The 21,023-nt window shown below is 43.9% G+C and overlaps 1 long non-coding RNA gene across 1 annotated transcript in view; it reads left to right on the top strand.

Annotated features, from left to right (window-relative positions):
* The window catches only part of LOC134482085 (uncharacterized), a 73,447-nt gene that overhangs the window by 18,083 nt on the left and 34,341 nt on the right, over positions 1 to 21,023 (top strand). Inside the window, exon 2 of the long non-coding RNA XR_010058102.1 lies at positions 9,221 to 9,403. This is a non-coding gene — a long non-coding RNA (uncharacterized LOC134482085). The remainder of the gene's footprint in view (positions 1 to 9,220; positions 9,404 to 21,023) is intronic.

The raw sequence follows: 21,023 nt of genomic DNA, 5'->3' as shown, positions 1-21,023 counted from the left end.
AGAAGAAGAAGAAGAAGAAGAAGAAGAAAAGCTAGATGCTACAGGATACTCAGTATATGTAAATCTTCCTTTTTAGAGACAATGTCTTCCTCAGCAGCCTAGGCTGATTGAACTCATGGTCCTCCTGTTTCATCTTCCCAAGTGCTAGGACTGCAGGCTTGTGCTGTTATGTTTGACTTTACAGTACTGTTTAAAAAATATGAATATTAGGACAATTATAATGCAGTATAGCATCATATAATAAATACTTACCTGTGATAATCTTCCATTATCAAGTGTTATATGCTTTATATAATCCTTATGTGCTATCATGTCTTTGAGGTGCTTCATTGCCATTGTTAAGATGCATGAGTGACCATTCTGTGACATTAACATCACACAGAATTTCTAGTTAGCGGGAATTTAGCTCAATTTCACTTGCATGGAACCACATAGCCCGGTCCCTGAATCAAATGCAAATTTCTAGCAGTGACTCCAGTTCCCAAAAAAAAATCACAGCAGAACGTCTGGGCTGAGGTGCATGAGACGCTCCACTAGTGACTCTTCCTGCTCTTTCCACTAACCACTGGGCTATGCCCTCCTGTAGAGACAGATATTACTCATCAGCAGTCACTCCTTTCTGGCTGTGACAAGTTGTCACTTCTTTCATGTGACTTTGTTCTCTCTCTACACTGTCTCAATCCAACTGCTAGGTCTCCCTAGGAACAGGAGCCAATAATCTTCCTTCTATGGCACTGACTTCTGCACAGGATACTAATCCCATTTTTTTTTAATTTTAAGAGTTTTCTTTCATATAGTGTATTTTGATCATTTTCCTCTCCCCCAACTTCTCCTAGATCCTTCCCACCTCTCTTGCCGCCCAATTTTATGTACTTTGTATTTCTTTCTTTCAAAACAAAAACAAAAAAGGAAGGAAAAAAACCTTAAAGACACACACACACACACACACACACACACACACACACAAATCACAACAAACTAGCAAAAGAGGGGTAAGACAAGAAAAAAATGCCAACAGAAAACAAAGAAAAAGCACACACACACACACACACACACACACACACACACACACAGGGGCGGGAAGAGAGAAACAAAGAGACAGAGAGACAGAGACACAGAGAGAGACACAGAGGAAGAGAGAGACAGAGTGAGAGAGAGACAGAGACAGAGAGACAGAGAAAGACAGAGATACAGAGACACAGAAACAGAGACAGAGACAGAGGCAGAGACAGAGAGAGACAGAGACAGAGACAGAGAGACAGAAAGACAGAGATACAGAGACACAGAAACAGAGACAGAGACAGAGACAGAGAGAGACAGAGACAGAGAGACAGAGAAAGACAGCGATACAGAGACACAGAAACAGAGACAGAGACAGAGGCAGAGGCAGAGACAGAGAGAGACAGAGACAGAGAGACAGAGAAAGACAGAGATACAGAGACACAGAAACAGAGACAGAGACAGAGACAGAGAGAGACAGAGACAGAGAGACAGAGAAAGACAGAGATACAGAGACACAGAAACAGAGACAGAGACAGAGGCAGAGACAGAGAGAGACAGAGACAGAGAGACAGAGAAAGACAGAGATACAGAGACACAGAAACAGAGACAGAGACAGAGGCAGAGACAGAGAGAGACAGAGACACAGACACAGACAGAGATAGAGACAGAGACAGAGGCAGAGGCAGAGGCAGAGGCCTAACTAATCCTGGACATGGAGCCTGCCTCTAAGAAGTGGAATCTCAGTTGCGTGGGACCAACCCCACAATTCAATACTAGGTGATCATCTGTGCTTCTTGATTGCTGCTGACCGGCTATAAATTGAGGCTTCCAGTAATGCTTTCCCTTTGCTTCCATTAATTTGCTGGAACGTCTCTCTGAACTCAGGGAAATATGCTTGGTCAATTCACTGCTATAATAAATAAAGAATGCAGATGACTAGCCAGAGAGAAGAGGTACATAGAACCTCTGTACGAAGGCAGGCTGAGCCTCCCTGACCTCCCTGCTCCCTTCCAGCCAGATAGCTTCGCATACACTTGTTCTTTAATTTATTTAGTTTGTTTTCAACAAGTGCTTTGTGACGTCGTTAACTACTTGGTCATTGATGATCAACTTAACCTTTGGCCTTTTTCATCTGCCCAGAGGGAAGAGACCGAAAGTTCCAAACTCTCCATCACATTTAGTTTCCCAGGCAACTGGCCCACAGCAGCTTGGATATGAATGTCCCCCAGAGGCTCCTGAGTTGTGGGCCTGGTTTCCCATGGGCTGCTGGTAATATCTTGAGAAATGATGGGATCATAAAGTGCTGACTTCATCACTGGTTTGAGCCACCAATAAGTTCATATTGAGTAGGCTCTCAGGAGGTGAGGACTTCATTAAGGAAGCAGGTTGCTGGGAGTGTGCCTTTGAAGGGTACATTGTGATCAAAGATTAGCCCTCTCTTCTGCCTTCGGGAGAAGGGTTATATGAAATATACAAATACTTCTCTGACATGTGTCTCTCACAGGCATGTTTCTCCAAAGGGCCCTAGACTAAAGTGTGGGCCAAAAGTAATCTCTTTTCTATTTGTTATTCTATCACAATAATAGAAAGTGGGCTAACTTATAGCCTCTTGTACCAGACTACGCAAGAGGCCATCTGAGAGACCAGACCTCCTGGGTTGGACTCAAGTTAACTAACAAGCCAGCACCTAGCACCAGCTTCCAGGTTACTCCACAACAAGTCTACACCTCCAGGTACTTGTGCAGCCTGCCTCTGGCACTTCACTTCCTAACAACAGTCAATCAGGAAGAAAGTAGAACTTAAGTTTATGGTTTGGCTCCCAGCATCAGACAATTATGTTAAAGGACAATACAATTCCACAATGCCTGCCCCCACTCAAATGTGTGGCAGACTAGACCCACCCCATTGCTTATTTGCTTGCTTCTATAAATGCTTGTCTGAAACCGGGCTCTGGGCTACACATTCCCATTCTGCTATGTCAGAGATGGTGGTGTGGCCCAAGCTTGAGCTTGTGAATAAAGATCCTAGTGCAATTGATTACATTGGAACAAGCTCCTTGGTGGTCTTTTGGGGTTCACGAATGCTTCCTGGAACAACACATCAAGAATTGCTTCATGAAACCAAAGATTTTCTTATCACAGAGGGAATTCCCAGGGACTCAGGAGCTCCCAGTCAGATGCTGCTGAACGGTTGGGAAAAATCCACAAGTTTTAGGAATTCCATCTCAGGAAGCTCAAACAGGAAATACTACGATAGAAGAGTCTCCTACCAGCATCCCAAGGACTTTTAAGTTCTTTCTTAGGAGGTAAGAACAGAAAGAAAATACATACTTCTTGTGATATTCAACTATCACAACAATTTTAAATGCATACATCCTGAAAGTCAGAATCCTTCTACTGGGATTTGACCTTTAACTAACCATAGCCCCATGTGCTATTCTATAATGCCATGCTCACTGAAAGCCCACAGGCCTCCTAGTGCTTGCATAAACTTTCCATGAAGAACGTTCTCCCAGACAGCCTTGACCAATTCATTTTCTATATACACAGAGAACAAGTCCAGACCATATGCTTCTCTCTCTCTCTCCCTCTCTCTCTCTCTGCAAGCTAGCTCTCCAGTAGAGAAAATTAATTAAGAAACACACATTAAACAATATTATGTGACTGTAGGAGTGATGACTGAAGGCAAGGACAAAATGGGTGGAGAGAGGCTAATCTGGGCCAGTCAAAAGAGGCATTCCTGAAGAGGTGATCCAATTAGAGAGGATTTAGGAGTTAGGCACAGCCACAGGGCATTCTAGGGAACTAAGCCTGGGGGGCAGGGGAAGGGGAGTAGGACAGCATCTTCAGAGGCAGAGAGGCTGCCTCTTTGTCGCCTGAGATAGACAGTTTTCTACCTTCTAAGGACTCTGTATCATCCATTCTTTCCAGAGAAGGGTTTAGAGTCTATACTGTGCAAGATGCCAAAAGCAGGCTATAGTGATGGCTCAGTGGGTAAGAGCACTTGGTGTCCAGCACAAAGACACACACACACACACACACACACACACACACACATTTGAGTGCACATGAGGAAGAGATGATACAAATATCTCATTTTTATTCATATATACATATATGTGAAAAACAAATATATTTCATATATATGTGAAAATTAAAGGGTATTAATCTATGGTAACCTAATAGAAGTCCTTGCTTATAAACTGTAAGAATGTACAAAAGTGAAATGAGTTAAGGTTTTCCTTAAGCATGCTGAAATCTATCTGCTTGTTAAAGTCCCTATCTGGTAACTTGGGAACACAAACAATTGTAAGAAACTGCCCTAAAAAGTAGTTACCAGCTATCTGGACAAAGGTCAGACTTCAGATACTACTTGCTAAGGAAGGGAGTTTTTTAAATTAATACCTGCAGATGTTTACATGGTTGTATATTGCTACCTGTAAAACGCCTACCTCCAAACCTTTGTTCCTGCAGTTTCTGATCCTGTGAGCACTCATAACTATGATAAAAAAATTCTTTTGGTGGAATTGGGATTTGGAGACCACCCACAGGTTTCCACACTGTTACCTGACCTATAAAAGGGCTGAGAAATTGTTGGGGGCGGGGGCAGTTTGCCAGAACTTTCCAAAGTATTAGTGCATAAATTGAGATGAGTTCTTCTGTCTCTAGGGGTGCATGTTTTATTTGCTGTGTAGAATTTCTAGAACACACACACACACACACACACACACACACACACACAGAGAGAGAGAGAGAGAGAGAGAGAGAGAGAGAGAGAGAGAAGAGAAGAGAACAAAACACAAAACGTGTTTAGAGGAGAAATATCAAACACTAAGGATGTTTGAAAAGCAATACAGAAACTTGCTATTTTATTTGATTTTTTTCCCAGCCTGTTAAAGGTATTTATTTAGTATCCAGAAAGTCTTTTTTTAGTAGTAGTAGTAGTAGTAGTAGTAGTAGTAGTAGTAGTAGTAGTTATTTTATTTATTTACATTTCCAATGTTGTCCCCCTTCCTGGTTTCCCCTCCAGAAATTCCCTATCACCTTCCCCTCCCCCTGCTTCTCTGAAGGTGCAACTTTATTTTAGAGGGGAAAAAAAAAAGTCTTGGCTTGAATTAAAAGCTTTCTGGCTGCAAGTGATTGGTATACAGGCTCCCGTTCTGGCTTCTTTAGTTGTCCTGCAAGCAGTCTACCAGCTTCCACAGGTTTCCAGACGAGAGAGAGAGAGAGAGAGAGAGAGAGAGAGAGAGAGAGAGAGAGAGAGAGAGAGAGAGAGAGAGGGAGGAGGGGAGGGGAGGGGAGGGGAAAAGAGAGGAGAGGAGAGGAGAGGAGAGGAGAGGAGAGGAGAGGAGAAGAGAAGAGAAGAGAAGAGAAGAGAAGAGAAGAGAAGAGAAGAGAAGAGAAGAGAGAAGAGATACAAGAGATACAGGGAGCACAACTTTGGTAACCCCAGGGAATTCCCTCAAGGAAGTTATCCATTGAGCAATGTTTGAGGTGGAGGTACAAGGTAGGGGAGAGCTACCAAGCCACAAAGAGATAAATACAATACCGAGTGATCAGTGCAGAGACTGAGGTTAGTGGGATCATGGGGCCCAGAACACCAGGGAGGGACTAAAGGGGAGGAAGAAGGCTGATTTTTGAGGAGCCAAGGAAGCCTAGACTGGTTGGAGAAAGAACAGACAAAGTCCTGAGTGACTGCATTGTGACACAGGCACAGCAATGTCAAGGACTCATGCCTCAGACCCATGAGCATGGCAAAGCCTTCACAGTGGGCTTGAGTGAGGCTTGGACAGCAAAGCCTTCGTCTTGGTCCAAGTGCTGGTGTTAGCAGTGTGTGCAAGTAGACATGTTTATTAATGATTGACCAGTGTATAAAAAACTAGCAGTGGCAACTTTCTCAGCTCCTTAGGGTCTGAGGCTTCTCACCTACGGAGATCAGCTAACTCACCTTACCCCTTGCTGTATAATAAACAAACTGAAGTTCCAGGTCCTCAGTTGGTTCGTGCCACTCCTGCAGTGAATACACAGTCCACCTGACCCCAGTTTATCCATGTCCACATGTCTGTCATTCCTTACATGTCTGTCCTTTTCACATTCCCTCCCCACTCTCAGTCAGGGACCCAAGGCATGCTAGCACTCGACATGACACTGATGTATTTGAAGAGAGGCTAGTTGGCTGAGAGGACTAGAAGATTGAGCCCTATCTGTGAGATTTGCATTTTAAATATTGCACTGATGATTACAGGCTGCAGAAGCCTGAGCAAGTTTCCTCTCCTTAAGCTTCCTCATCTATGAAGTGGGTATAAGAGTACTACATATTATCTAAGGATAAGCCTGAGGAACCAGACAAGCGTCTGACATAGTCAAATTCTCAAATGTAGCTCTCTTGAATGTAGCAAGCATGGCTCTAACAGGCCTTGACCTTTTCCCCCACTCCTGCCTTGCTAAAAACCATTAGATTCCATTCCTAAGGTTAGCCACCAAGGTCTTTCCCCTTATCTGGCAACTTCCTCTTCCTTTGGCTGACTACCGAGGACTTGCTAATAAAGTATTGAAATCCCCCTTTGATTCAATTAGCATGCCGGGTCAAAATATACAGCCTCATCCTGACCTATTCTAATACAGAGCCCCACCCCTTTTCTCTTCTTAAAAGTTACACCTGCAAGGCTATCCCTGGCTGTTTTTGTTTTTGTTTTTTTTCCTGCCTGAGTCAGAAAGCAGCCACTTTAACTTTTCTTCCCAGCTTAATAAAGCCTGTCTCTGTGAAAACGTGTTTGGGTGTGGTTTGTGCCTAATCTAGGATGGGAAGACCCTACTGTATAAGATCCCCTTGGTCCTTTATTTTGGTCACTGTTAGTGGATTGAAAGGAATAGTTTCTGGTTGTTCAAATTTCCAAGTCACATACAAAAGTTTAAAGATGCCTCCCCTTTAGTAACTTTTACATATTAAGACTATTAAAATCATCAACAATAGTATCTTCTTTTATACAATAAAGCGTATGTTAAATCCCCAGATATAAGGTGGTCACGGCCATGGAAATAAACAACTAACTTTATGATAAACTGAAAACAAACTAAGTATGCTCACCTGCCCTCCCAGGGGGAACTCATGAGCCAAATGAGCTAAGGAGACGGAGACGTGCTTGAGAAGACTTCCTGGGAATGCCTGCTGGAACTTCAGCTCCCACTCAGATTTTTGAAATCTAGAAATCAAGAACCCACCATAGGCAGAAATTCCCCTGAGGAATGAGAACACTTGCCAGGGAGTCCACTGTGTTCATTGGCTGCCTGCATCTGTCCCTGCTGGGACAAGTCGTGGCTGTTTAAATACACTCTGGCAGCTCAGAGGTGACCTTCCTCCAAACACCACAGCCTGAATCCCACAGTTGAGCCCCCAGAATCAACTGTGCAATTTCAGGTGAGTGTCTTTATGTCCCTGCAGGGCTCGTGGTTAACTTGCCCACTTTTCCTTCAGGCTCCGCCTCGCAAGACTGAAGGCCCGAGAGGATGCCAGGGCTAAGAGTGTGAAGGTGGGGGTGCTGGGATAGACGGACAGGAAGCGGGCCGTGGATCAGCACTGGGGGTCCACTTTGAGAATTAGGATCAGTTTTAATTCCACAAGACATCATGTATCCATTTGTAAATATGTCCTCTGAGTGTTTACTCTATCACAAATGCGGTCGGGTAGCTAAGGCAGAGACAAAGGGACAGTAGTTAGAAAACTTAAATGGTAGGAAGCCAGGTTTACTGTGTCAGGGGCATTCATAATAGGGGGCAGGGCTGACCCAGCCAAGAAGGCCAAGGCCCATGGGACTGAGCAGCAATTTTTTTTTTTTTTTGTTCTTTTTTTCGGAGCTGGGGACCGAACCCAGGGCCTTGCGCTTCCTAGGCAATTTGAAAGAAAGAAAGAGAGAGAGAGAGAGAGAGAGAGAGAGAGAGAGAGAGAGAGAGAGAGAGAGAGAGAGAGAAGTGGTTAATTTAAGGAGGAGATAGAAAAATGAAGTAAGGGACAAGGTGTCTGGAAAGTTTTCAGAGCACACAGGCCTGTCCTAAATCCCTTTAGTTACACAGCAGCCAGTCCTCTTCCTGACCCTTTAGCTAGCTCTTATATGGGTCCAACCCACCTACTGAGCTTTATAAAACCCACTATGAAGTGCATGCAATCCCAGCAACCGGGGTGTGATTATTGGAGGAAACAAATCCTGCTTACTGGGGGGGTTTCTGGCTGAACTGGCTGATTTTTTTGTCACCTTGACCCAAGCAAGAGTCCTGGGAGAGGAAGGAGCCTCAATTGAGAAAAATCCCTCCATGAGATTCAGCTGTAAGGTATTTTCTCAACTAGTGATCAATTCAGGAGGGCACAGCCCATTGTGGGTAGTTCCTTTCCTGGGCTGGTGGTCCTGGCTTCTAAAGAAAATAGGCTGAGCAAGTCATTGGAAGCAAGCCGGTAAGCAGCACCCCTCCATGGCCTCTGCATGGAATCTGTCTCCAGGCTCCTGTCCCGTTTTAGTTCCTATCCTGACTTCCCTCTGTGATGAACAATGGTGTGAATGTATAAGTCATATAAGCCCTTTCCTCCCCAACTTGCTTTTGGGTCACAGCAATAGAAACCCTAATTAAGACACTGGCCAAGCAGTCTGGCCTATTTGGCAAATAATCACCAGTGGAAAAGCCTGCCTCAGAATATGGTAGGTAGTATTTGAGGTAGTATTTGAGGACTAAAACCCAAGGTTTTCCTTTACCCTTCACGTACATAGTCCTGTGTGTGTGTGTGTGTATCTTTGTGTGGGCACATACAAAGAAACATACACATATACACACACAGATGCACATTTATATCCCCCCATCTTACATACAAAGACAGAGAGAGAGAGAGAGAGAGAGAGAGAGAGAGAGAGAGAGAGAGAGAGAGAAACATGCACATAAGAGAGTGAAGTTCTAAGCTTCCTGGAAGACATTATTGTAAACCAGCTACAAAAGACAAAGTGTCTGATTCCTAGTGTGTGAGGAACACATCCTCGGTAAATTTACAAAACAGCTGGCCACTGGGGCCTAGGGATGAGAGAGATCAGGACTGAGGGGATACTACGAGAGTTTCAGTTTTTCAAGATGAAATGGTTCTGGGGATTATGTGCTCAGAAGTGTGGATATAATAATTACCGCAAAACCAAATACCTGAAATAGCTAACACAATAAATTTTGTTACATGTATTTTATAGCAATTAAAACTGGAAAAAGCAAAGAAGGAAGGAAGTGTAAGACTCGACCCGAGTCCTAATTACCAAGAGACTCCCGTGAATGAGATGTGAGACCAGAGGTTGATGCAATGGCATGGGGACTATTATTATTCCAGCAAGCTGGGGTCTGCCTACCTCTCGAGGAGAGGCGACCCTGAACAATCTGTAAGTACAGTTTTATACATTCTGTAAAGGGTGGGTTACAGAGATGGAGATTGGGCATATGGGGGCATTGGTGAGCTCCATTGACCCTTAGGTTGCTACAAACCAGGGCGGGGGGGGGGGCGGTGGTCCTTGAAATGCATTCCTTTAGATAAAGTTGAGACAGTACTGCTGTGAGTCCTGGTGACCTCCGGGAGCTGCCCCAGACTCCCTCCTGGATGGAATGGGCTCTCTGAGGCTGCTGGAAAAATACTAGTTCTCACAGAGGGAGGGAGGAAGGGAGGGAGGGAGGGAGGAAGGGAGGGAGGGAAGGAGGGAAGGAGGGAAGGAGGGAAGGAAGGAAGGAGGGAAGGAGGGAAGGAAGGAAGGGAGGGAGGGAGGGAGAGAGGGAGGGAGGAAGGAAGTTTTTTCTAGAGCTAGGGACTGTGGGAAAATCTGTATCACATAACCTCTGACTCGCTCTGTATAGAGGACCCCTGGGTATCTCTACACCTCTCCACATGGTTGGATCTTATGATACACATAGTTGGTAGCCTGCTTCTTTTCTTGTATTTAACACATCAAAACAGCTTTTGTGCATGTGTGAATGTGTACATCAGTCTTAAAGATGACAGAGACAACCCTATTAATCAATTTCTATACTCTGTTCTATGACTTACATCATGATCATCCTGATTATCAACATTCTTAGATTACCCTACTAGATTATTCCCAATAGAATTGCTGTCTTGATAATCTTCAGCTTTTGAGAACTTCCTAACACTATTTTCAAGTCATCCTTAAGAAAAAGCTCTATGGTATAAAAATACCACCACCACCCCACTACCCCCAGCTATGTGTGCTGGTCTGACTCTCAACCCTCTTGTGTTTGATCTCAGTCCTGCCACCCAGTCTCAGCAAAGAGGCCTCAGTAGCACATCCCTCCCCTCCCCCTGTTTACAGGGAGATGAGGTGGTGCCTATTCTGAATCCTTGAAGAGAACTGACAGCCTTGACTGGTTCACACTCACTATTTTTACTCCCTGTCTACATGTCTTCTTTCCCTCATGAGCCACAGAGGTCTTTGGAGCAGGGACATAGGATCTGGACTCTGCCTGACCTTGGAAGCAATGGCTGAGGGCTTGTAGGAGGCCTTTTAAGTAAGAGGAAGACTAATTTCTAGAATCTTGGAGCGATGGGAACAAGAGTGTACACTAAAGGCCAGGAGCACCTCTTATCTTTTCTCCAGTTTCCAGGCTTGGAACCCTTTTGGTTTAGGTTTTAGTTACCTTGTCAACCAGAACAAAAGATCTCCAGCTGGGCAAGGCAGCAGGCATTCTGAGTGATCTTTATCTCCAGCCCCTTCAGGAGGCCAGCTTTCTAGAATCACTGAATTTGTGAGAGTTTTCTGAGATGAGCAAAGAGGCCAGGATGGGCATCCATGGGCTAGCCTATTTGTGTCATAGTGGAGTTCAGAATCTAGGCAGACACAAGGTGCAAGTCTGCCTTGGAAAGGGGTGTCTGCCAGTAAACAGCCAGCTATTCTAAAGGGACTTCTCCATCTGCTTTGAGGATGCTGCTAGGTTTTATAGCCCTGGTTCTTCTAGGAAAATTCCTGCAGACTCTCAGGGGACATGTGCCTTTAGGCAACTCTCCTGCTTGAAAAATATTTGATTTCATGCATATTTCCCTTGTCTCATCAGAAAGCTTTTCAGTGGTGCTGAGGAAGAGACTTGTCTATGCTCATTTTGTGACTTCTCTGAGGCCCAGAGACTTTCAGTTAGTGCTTCCTGGCCTTGACAATACAATGTATTTCAGAGGTCCATACATTTGGCAAATGGGACACAGATCTAGAGAAAAGATGTCTGGCTGAGATGGGGTGATAATTTATGTGATCTAACCACTCTCTTCCCTATCTCTTTGTCATTTTTGAAGTGGGAGTTTCTGGTAGTGTCACGTGATGCAGACTCACGTGGTGTTTTGCTGAGGCAAGCTCACATGAGAAGACACATGGTGTTTAGAGAGGGTATAAAAGGACTCAAGGGACAGCGACTGCACACTTTGCATAGCTAGCTTTGGAACGCTTCGTTGGTCTCATGTCTTTGTTGATCTTCCCTTGTGGAGGGAGGCAGGCACAGCAAAGACCTTCTCTTGGTGTCCTAGCTGGTCCTGGTTGTTCCTGCTGACTTGTGCTGACTCAGTGGAATCCTGGCTCTTTCTGCTAGATTGTGCCACTGATGATGTGTTTGGTATCCTGACACTACTGAACTGGACTGTTGATATCCTGACAATGGAGATTGGAATTGCCCTAAAGGACTAGTTTTAAATAGGTCCACATTCCCTGTCATCTTTTCTCCCCTACCTTTGGATGGTGGGCTAGAAGGGGGTTCGAAGTGTTTGAGAACCATTATTAAAAATAGGTTTTACAAATCTTAGCCTACAAGCTTCACTTCCTCCGCATCAGGCACTGTGCCAGGCCCCTTTTCTGCATCATCTCTGTTTAATTCTGTCAGCTGCCCACAACAGGATGAGTGGGAGAATACTCTGTGAACTACCCCAGCCCAACTGTTATAGGTACCATGATGGAAGAAAGAAGAAAAAGAGAGCTGAGTCTAGAACACTCACTCAGAAGATGGTGGTCAGGTTCCGTTGTGTCCTCTCTAATGAGGCATTCAGTAATGTATACGCAGTGTTGAAAATTAAACCGTTTCTCTCTCACCCTCTGTGTGTGTGTGTGTGTGTGTGTGTGTGTGTGTGTGTGTATGTCTTTCTCTGAGAATAAGTTCATTGCCTCCTTTTTCTCTGTGCCTGTTTATCTGTTTGCGCTCTCTCTCTCTCTCTCTCCCTCTCTCCCTCTCTCTCTCTCTCTCTCTCTCTCTCTCTCTCTCTCTCTCTCTGTGTATGGGTGGGTGTCTGGGTGTCTGAGTGTTCATGCACGCTTGTATGTAATAGTTTTGTGCTGACAATAGCTTCCAGCTCTAGGTGGCCCAGGTTTACTTGGGTAATGTGAAAAAGCCTGAACCTACTTGTCTTATTTGACCTTCACATTGCAGACTTGTTGATGGGAAATCCTCAAGAGGCTTTAGTTTTGAGTTTTTTCTCATCCATAAGAAGGATCAGATAATTAATGGACGATGTTCAGGGCTTTGAGTAAAACCTACTTCTCCTGATTCTCAGGTTCCTGATCTCTTCTCTTTTTCCATCCCTTCCACTTTCTGCCTTTCTCTTTCCCCCATCCCTCCTCCGCAGCAGTGCACTTATATTTAAAATGAACTTCTAGCCTTAGATAAAGATACTACCTGAAAAGTTTTTAGCCTCAAGAGTCCAAAAAAATTGCCTTCTGGGAAGACAGAAGGCCTGAGTATAGTATTTCAGTGTGTGGAGAGCCCACAAGCCCTACTTTTTCATTGTACAGTGGAAAAGCTTGTAGGTAGCAGCCTGGTTGTGGTGTGTGTATCTCAGTGCCTGGCCTCCCACAGGCAAAGGATTCAGAAAGAGTGGGGATTTCATAACTTACCTGGGCCAAGCAGGGTTTTAATAACACCCAGTTAGGACACCGGCTGGCAGGTTTGCATGCTGCACCGTGGTGCTGGATTCCATACACCCAGGCCTCAGAGAGTCTCTGAGGACTTTCCTTTCTGCTCACTTCTGCCTTTCTTTCAACACTGGAAGAGCCCATTTGTGTGTAGTTTGGCTAAGAAAAATCCTGTTGCTTTCCAAGTGACGCTTTGTTGTTTGTGCTACACAAACGTCTGAAAAAGCAGCATTTCCTACCCCACTCTCAGCCGGAATTGACTGCTGTCTCTATATAATAAAGCAACATGTTTTGTTCTCGTCTTCTAATTGGAAGACGCAAAGTCTCAACAGACAGAAAGAATGTGTTTATTGATCCAGCCTCATCCCATGAACTGGCCAGCACCACGGGGCTTGAGCCAGAGAAAGAGAGCTGATTTTAAACACTTTGCAAATCCTCCTTAGTGGTATTAATGGGTAGAAGGCTGCAAGGTGCATCAAGACAGCAGCTGCCAAAGCAAATAAGGGTGGAGCGAACTGTTTTGTAATGACCTGAAGAATCTGTGGCATGCCTCATTTTCCGGGCTGCCAGGCTCCTCAGGCTGATCTGGAAACAGGCCTATTCCCCAAATGCAGAGATAATAAAGCTTTTATGAATGCAGGAGCAAGCCTTGCATGCTCAGAGAGGAGAGCAGATTCATCAGCTAGGTCTCCAAAGAAGCAGTAGATAACAGAAATCTAGAGCGGCCCAGTCAGGCAGTAGCCCAGCCACATCAGACCGGATTCTGGTCTTGGAGATGGTTTCCACCATCTTTCCTGGACTTCTTCCCATCGTTCCACTCAATATAAGCACTTGTTACAGCACTGCAGACCGTAGTTGCCTGAGTTGGGCTCTCTGGGGTCCCCTGTGACCCCCCCTTGATCATATCCCACCCCAGAGTGAGCTGACAAGACCTCCTCAGAATATGCCACTAGTAAACATGTTGAGCTGGGCCTGAGCCCTTGGCTGGAGTGACTGCAGTCTCCTCTGTGACCTGTGTAAAGCAAGGTCACCTGCTGCCTGCCTGGATCCCAGCCCCACTGGTTCAAGCTGCCTTTTCGCTCGCTGTGTCTGGCATCATCTAGTTGTTATACTTGGAGAGAATCCCAAGGTAGCCCTGTCCTTGCTCCTTGAACAGCTTTGATTGACCTCAGATTCCAAGGAAACTCCCCTCTGTTGGCAGTGCCTCTGTCTCTGACCACAATACTGAGAAGAGACTTTAGTATCAGTTGCCCCAGGCAATTTGCTTTGAATGCCTCAGTTCTGAGTTCCAGACTAGATCCTGCTGTTTGATATCTACCCCCAAGGGCAAGTTCACCCAGCTCTTTTTTGCAACCCAAAGTCCCTCATCACAATTCTCTCTCTCTCTCTCTTTTTTAAAGATTTTATTTATTTTATGTATGTGAGTCCACTGTAGCTGTCTTCAGACACACCAGAAGAGGGCATCAGATCCCATTATAGATGGTTGTGAGCCACCATGAGGTTGCTGGGAATTGAACTCAGGACCTCTGGAAGAGCAGCCAGTGCTCTTAACCGCTGAGCCATCTCCCCAGCTCCCTCATCACAATTCTTTACTCACCAAATACTTAGGAGACATTCTGCAAGCCCAGAAGTTTCCTCTAACTTGAAATACCACGTGGCTGTTAGGATGGATTAAGTCATGACCTGAAAGTTGAACGTGTAGTCTTGAGTCCTGATACTGATATTCAGTTAAAACCTAGGGGAAAAAATAACTATATAACTATTTATTCAGCTTTATTCTTTTTATGTTATTTTTTCATGATTTTTTTAATTATAGTATATATTTAATGAAACTTGCCCTTGTGGTCACTGTTAAGTGGACAGGTCAGTGATTTTTTAGGAACATCTGTCTCATTTCCAAATTTTCTCATCACTTCATAATACAGAAGGATCTCTGTATTATTACATCATAACTGTATACATCTCATACAGTTCAGAAGCTGGAAGCTTTGACTGTGCACTCTGCATTTTATTTCCTTCACATAACTGGAGCCATGGTGTCTGGCTTACTTCATACAGTGTCATCTATATTATACCGTGTCTCAGAATTCTGTGACTTTTGTGTCTCAATTGTAGTCCACTGTGTGTTGCATACCACATTTTCTATATTCCTCATCTTTTAATTAACATCTGCATATTTATATTTGTTTATTTCTTGGTACATTATATTCATTTCTGCTTTTTTGGCCATAGCAATGCTGCAATAAACATTGGTAGTATCAGTGTTCGAATCCTCGCTCCCAGCTCTCTTGGATACAAACTTAAGAATAGGATTTCTAGACCATACAGCAGTGTTATATCTAGTCTTTGTGTGTACATGTGCGTATGCAATCTCCTCAGGCCCCTGTATCTGCCTTTTTGAGCAACCACCACAGTATTCTACACAATGGCTCCCATAGCTTACATCCCTTCGAACACTTAATATTGGCTCTCTGTCTTATTCAGCCACCAACATGTAAAGTGTCATCTCATTATAGTTTTGATTTGCACCTGCCTAATGACTAATGGTGATCAGCTTTTTTTGTGTGTGTCTCTTGGCTACTTTTGTATCTTCTTTGGAAAAATATCTATTGACTGCTTTTCAATGGTATTAACTGATTTGAGTTTTTGCCAATTTGAAAGGATTTATAAACCTCAGATGTTAAACCCATACTGTTCAACTGATTTTCAAGTAACTTCTACCAATTTATAATTTACCAGTCCATTTTATTCAGTTTTTTTTATATAAATTTCCAGACACATTCTAGTGTGACTTAAAACTATGAACATGATTCTCTAATTCACGGGCTAAAATTGCCTTCTAACTGAACCTTAGGTATCATGTCTACCCTTGGGAATTCAGACAAGCATACAAACTTCTCAACACAAAAAGATGACGACTTGTTATTGTGAAGCAGTTTTCTAGAGTTGAAACATTTCCTGCTTCAGTGAGGCTGTTTGCTGGTCAGAAAGTTCTAAGTTGAAGCATTCCCCCTACCAGGAAGGGGAGGGCAAAGACTAATGAATCTCAGGAAGTAGACACCTCACAAGTCTCAAGAAGTAACTGAAACTAATTAGATATGCAGGGCTCAGCCTATGGTTCTAAAAGCAGCAAACAACTGCTAGTTGAGGAGACTCTGACCTGTCCAGCTGCCTGCACATAATGTAGAGGGCTTGCAGGTTCTAGCTTTCAGGAGATGTTGTTGCCCATGCTAAGGTAGGCTTTTCAGTGATACAACTACCTTTGAGTGACGTTTACTCCTTTAAGTAAACATCAGGAAACTCATTGATTTCTTCTTTCAAACTTTAAAATAATTGTTTCTTTGATCTGCTTTTGTTTGTTCCCTTTCTAGGTAAGTAGGTGGTTCATTGCTCCCCAGGAACACTCACATGACACTTGGTGGAATCATACTTCTTCACCCAGCTAGCTTCCTATAATGACAGGAGAAAGTAATATTGTTGTTCTAAGTGTCATTAGAACTTCTGGTTTAAACCAGTCTCAAACAGACCAGCTGCATATAATGTCCTCCAAGCTCTGCTTTCTTCCTTTTGTTCAGTAGTGGTAAGATATGGTGAAATGACTTACTTGGTTATTTTACTATTCTAAGTGTCAACTTCAGATTTGGCACAGCCTCTAACAGACCATAGGCAGTTAAAGATCTACCATATTCTCTTGGTTCAGCAATGGAGGGATAGGAAGAAATGAGCTAACTGTATTGGTTTCTAATTGGCTGAAATCCTAATGCATAGATAGCAAAGGGAAGGAGGCTTCTCTTGACTCAGAATTAGCTGGGTCAACAGAACTTGAGATTGAAATGTGTGTTTTGGAATGGCAAGGGAGAATTTCCTGCCATCTTACTAGTCTATAACATCTATTAAGTAGGAACTCCCTGCTTTTCACTCTAGAAAAGGACAGTAGACTTAGCCTCTTAAGGGAAATTCTGAAGAAAGAATAGGGGGACTTGGAAGGCTGGGAAGGGAGGGGGACAGGGCACGGAGCAGTCCTGTCCTAGCCAGTGTACCTCTTCCATATTCTTTCATATTTTTTATCTAGAGAGAAGGTGATCTGAACTGAGAGGGGAAGAAAACAAATAAGGGACAAGTCCTATGTCAAGTCCTAGCTTAAAGTGAAGCCCTTGAACTTGCACAGTGCAGTGCAGAACTCTCTGTGGTATGTATGGTCAGTCTATTGTGTGTTTTGGGATATGTCTCTAGGGTCCATGAGCTTGGCCTTGTCCAAGGACTGGATGAGAGCTGTTGCTCTAACTCAAAGTAAAAGAAAAAAAAATGTGACTAAGTGTTTCAGTCTAGGTGGGGCTTAGTCAGATAGAGGAAGAGGCCAAATAAGCTTTAGAGCACTAGGCAAAGGACAAATAGACAATCCTGTGTCAGGTGGCAGAAACCAAGAATCTCTATACTAAGTACTAAAAGGATGCTTGGCTTAGCATGGGACCCTGGGATAGTTATGACTAGAAGAAGCTTCCTGCCAGAAAGGATCAGGAATTACTGCAGGAGGACGTTTTGCTCGCTGCCTACAAAATCACAAGAAACACATGATGGGGGCAGGGCAGGGTAGAGATGGCACCAGAAAAGTGGCACTGGTTCCTGACGCCCTGGCTAAGAGAATGCCAGCCTCTGCCCCAAAGTGATGCCAGGGACTGCCTGCATGACAGGCTCTGAGTGCCAGGAGACAGCAGAAGCAAATGCTGTATTTTCTGTTTGGTTTTTTTTTTTTTTTTTTTTTTTTTTTTTTTTACTCTTCTACCTTGCCAGATGCCCGTGAAGGGAGCTCTCTCCAAGCCCATAAACAAGCAAGACTAATAGAATGTCTCTGGCAAAAGGAGCAGTCAGAACTCACTGCTATATCCAAGGCTGGGCTCTCAGGAGGGAACTATTTTCCTTTGCTGTAGAGTGAAGTTCTCATGCCCTACAAAGGGGGAAACATGTACTTTTGGAGGAAAAACAATCCCCATGTTGGGCTTTATGGTTCTAATGGCTCTGAAGCCATCTTTCTGGTCCAGGAGTTAGTGGTTGGAAGACTTTCAAGATGCTGATGTTCCTATGGAAAAGTGGATAATCAGATTGGCTCTATCCTCATGTTGGGACTCAGGAAGAGAAGCTGATGCTATGGACATCCTATGCTTGTGCTCACCCATCTCCGTCACATGTTGGTCTCAGAGCAGGAGGGTCATGGAACTTGAGACCCAACTGTTTCTCTATCCTAGATACTACAGTGACGCTTTCTTGCAGGACACCTGTAAGGCATATCCCTCTTAGCAAAATCAGTTATTTCCCCCATGCAAGGTCTGAGGTCCATCTAACTAGCACCTATAATTAGCTAGCAGGCAGCAAAAGACTGTAATTAGTGCTCAGGCTCTGGAAACAGCCTGCCTTGGTTTGATTGGCTCTACATCACTGTGCGACTTACAATAAGTTACTTTCTGGCCATGATTTCTATGTGTTTTGGCAGTGTTGGCCAAGTAATTAGTAATGGAGGATCAGAGTCAGAGCATTTGACTGAATCTGGTAGTTACTCTCTTTTTGTCAATAGGTAAAATGGACTTCCTCATCCTAAGGTCATGTTTCTTGCATAAAGGGGCGTCGGATAATATCCAGGGACAGGATAGGCAGAAGCCTTGTATGGGCTGGGCTATTCTAGGAAAACACTGGGAATAGCCCGCAGAAGGGTACTGAGGACCACCTTCCTGCTTTCGTTACAGTGGGGGTGGGGGAAGGGGTGGGGTTGGAGGGGTGGGCGAGGGGCTACACCCTCTCCACCCACTTTTCTGTGCCCACAAGCCACACCCACCATTTTTGGGCATGGCAACATTAGTAGTTTTTCTGCATTGGACACGTCCTTGCTTTTTCCCACCCTTTGTTTGAAGCCCCCTGACTCCACATTCAACTTTACACTGGTCTTCAGCTCCCCATCCCAGATCACCACTGGATTGGTTCCAATGAAGCTCCGGGATGAGATCTGCCAAAGATTCACCACCACTGGGGTTCCTTTGACCATTTGCTGCCGCTTGCTTTCCCATTTATCAGTGGATTAGCATGTACATGTCAGATGTAGAATGTCAGGTTGCCTCAGTCCTGCTATATTCGCAGCTTTTTATAAATTGCACATCTCTCAGGTGTTTATTGACTGAACTAGTGAGTGAATAAATGGATGGAGAAATGCGCAATTCCCTCAGGCTGACTGTAGCTGTGTAGCTGTTTCACCCTCCTGCCTAAGAATGAGAGCTGCCCTGTCATGGGGCTCAGCTCCTATCCATTATGGATGCTCTGCAAAAAAGACACTATAAACAATGGTGGCACTTTAGCTTTACGAACAAGATGCCAGTGATGCTCCATCAATACAATGGGATGTGCAGGTGTTTCTGAACTTACAAGTGACAAGGAGGGTGGCTTGTGAGCTCATGGGGTGGTAGGATAGGATCAATCACTAAGAATGAGGGCTCTTCAGTCAGACCACTTGGTGAGAACCGGCTCCAGCCTCACTGGCTGTGGTATCTTGGGGAAACCCGGGCCTGAGCTTTGTTTTCAAGCTGTGAAAAGATAAAACAAGATCACATATAGGAAGAACTCGACACACAGTAATTCCTTCATACATACACGTATTATATTTTTCATTTTAGATTCTAATTTTAGACACTGCAACAAAATCTAAGGGACAAAAAAAATGGTATTTGTCTGAATCCCGATCTCATTTAATATACTATGTTTCCAAGCCTAAGTAATGGAAATCAGCAGAGCCATTTAAATTTATATGTGCTTAAGATATCTTGACTGATGTTAATCCAAGCGTTTATGATTGCTTAAGGTGTGTTTACATTAGCCACTATCAGGGAGGGGGACTCATCAAGAACACGTAATGCAGTACCTCAGAAGGACCTGTCTAAAAATTTACTACCACTGAGCATGGTTTGAACAGGCTCGTTATCTTAGCTACTGAGGAGGCTAAGGTGGGGAGACAAATTCCAGGCTCTGCTGTAGGACTTAATTGCACTCTTTCTCAAACTAAAATTTAAAACAAGGCTGGCAGTACCACTTAGTGTCAGAGCACTTGTCTAGGATATGGTAGGTATTGAGTTCAGTCTTCAGTATTGAAAATGGATGAGAATACTGTGCGTATTGTGTCTCCCGTGGTTGCCACAGATGCACACGTATATTCTGATGAGTATATTTCCTTTCAGTATATTTCCTTTCAGGGTTGCAGGGGAGCTAAATAAATCATACCCTTCCTAGACAGCTGTCTAATAACTAGGTGTTTTAAACTGTGGTGCACAATAGAAAGACACTTATGCTGATATCAACAATTCCTGATTCTGTTATTAGGAAAATTATTCTTTGGCACCATTTACCCAATTTTCTAATAATCTGAAGTATTCAGAAAAAGAGGAGCCCACCAGCCTGGGCCCTCCTAGGAACCTTGCCAGCACCATGCATGTTCATGAGTGTAGCCTGCTGGATAGCTGGTGGAATGCTCTGCAGCTAATTGCACCCAGGAATCACCAGAGCCAAGAGAGTGTCTGGATGGTACCTAGGAAGATGAATGTGTATAGGAGTTGTAAGCATTCCATATTGGCCTGCCACTGCTGGTCCACAATAAGCAAGGCTTGTAATTAATTACTCCATAGGCCACATTTATGTATAGATTAAATGTTGGTTGGGAAAAACTTTTGACAGAGGAACTATTAAGCTTTTTCAAACTTATTGATTACAAAAGTTATATACAAAAAATATCAATCTTGTCCCAGTCCCAAGAACTATTCTAGGCTCTTTTATGGTGACCAAAAGAGCCGTAACTCCATCTTACCCCCAAGGAACTTAGACTGTAAAGGAGAGATAGCAATAACATATGACACAGATGAATACATTAAAAAGTAATTGCAGGTATGGTACACGTTATGACATGATAGAGAATAGCTAAGGCAAGAAGTTAAGTACATGGGGGTTGATGGGACCTGTCAGGCAAGAATGAGTCAGTCGTAGGAAGATCTGTAAAGAATGGGTCCAATACACCCACAAAACTTTCCACCCCAATTTATCCTGTCTGCAAGGAATGTAGGGACAGGTTATGGAACAAAGA

Source organism: Rattus norvegicus, chromosome 15 (genome assembly GCF_036323735.1).
Source record: "Rattus norvegicus strain BN/NHsdMcwi chromosome 15, GRCr8, whole genome shotgun sequence".
Lineage (NCBI taxonomy): Eukaryota > Metazoa > Chordata > Mammalia > Rodentia > Muridae > Rattus > Rattus norvegicus.
The sequence above is the reverse complement of the archived record's forward strand: the minus strand, read 5'-3'. Positions and strand labels throughout refer to the sequence as shown.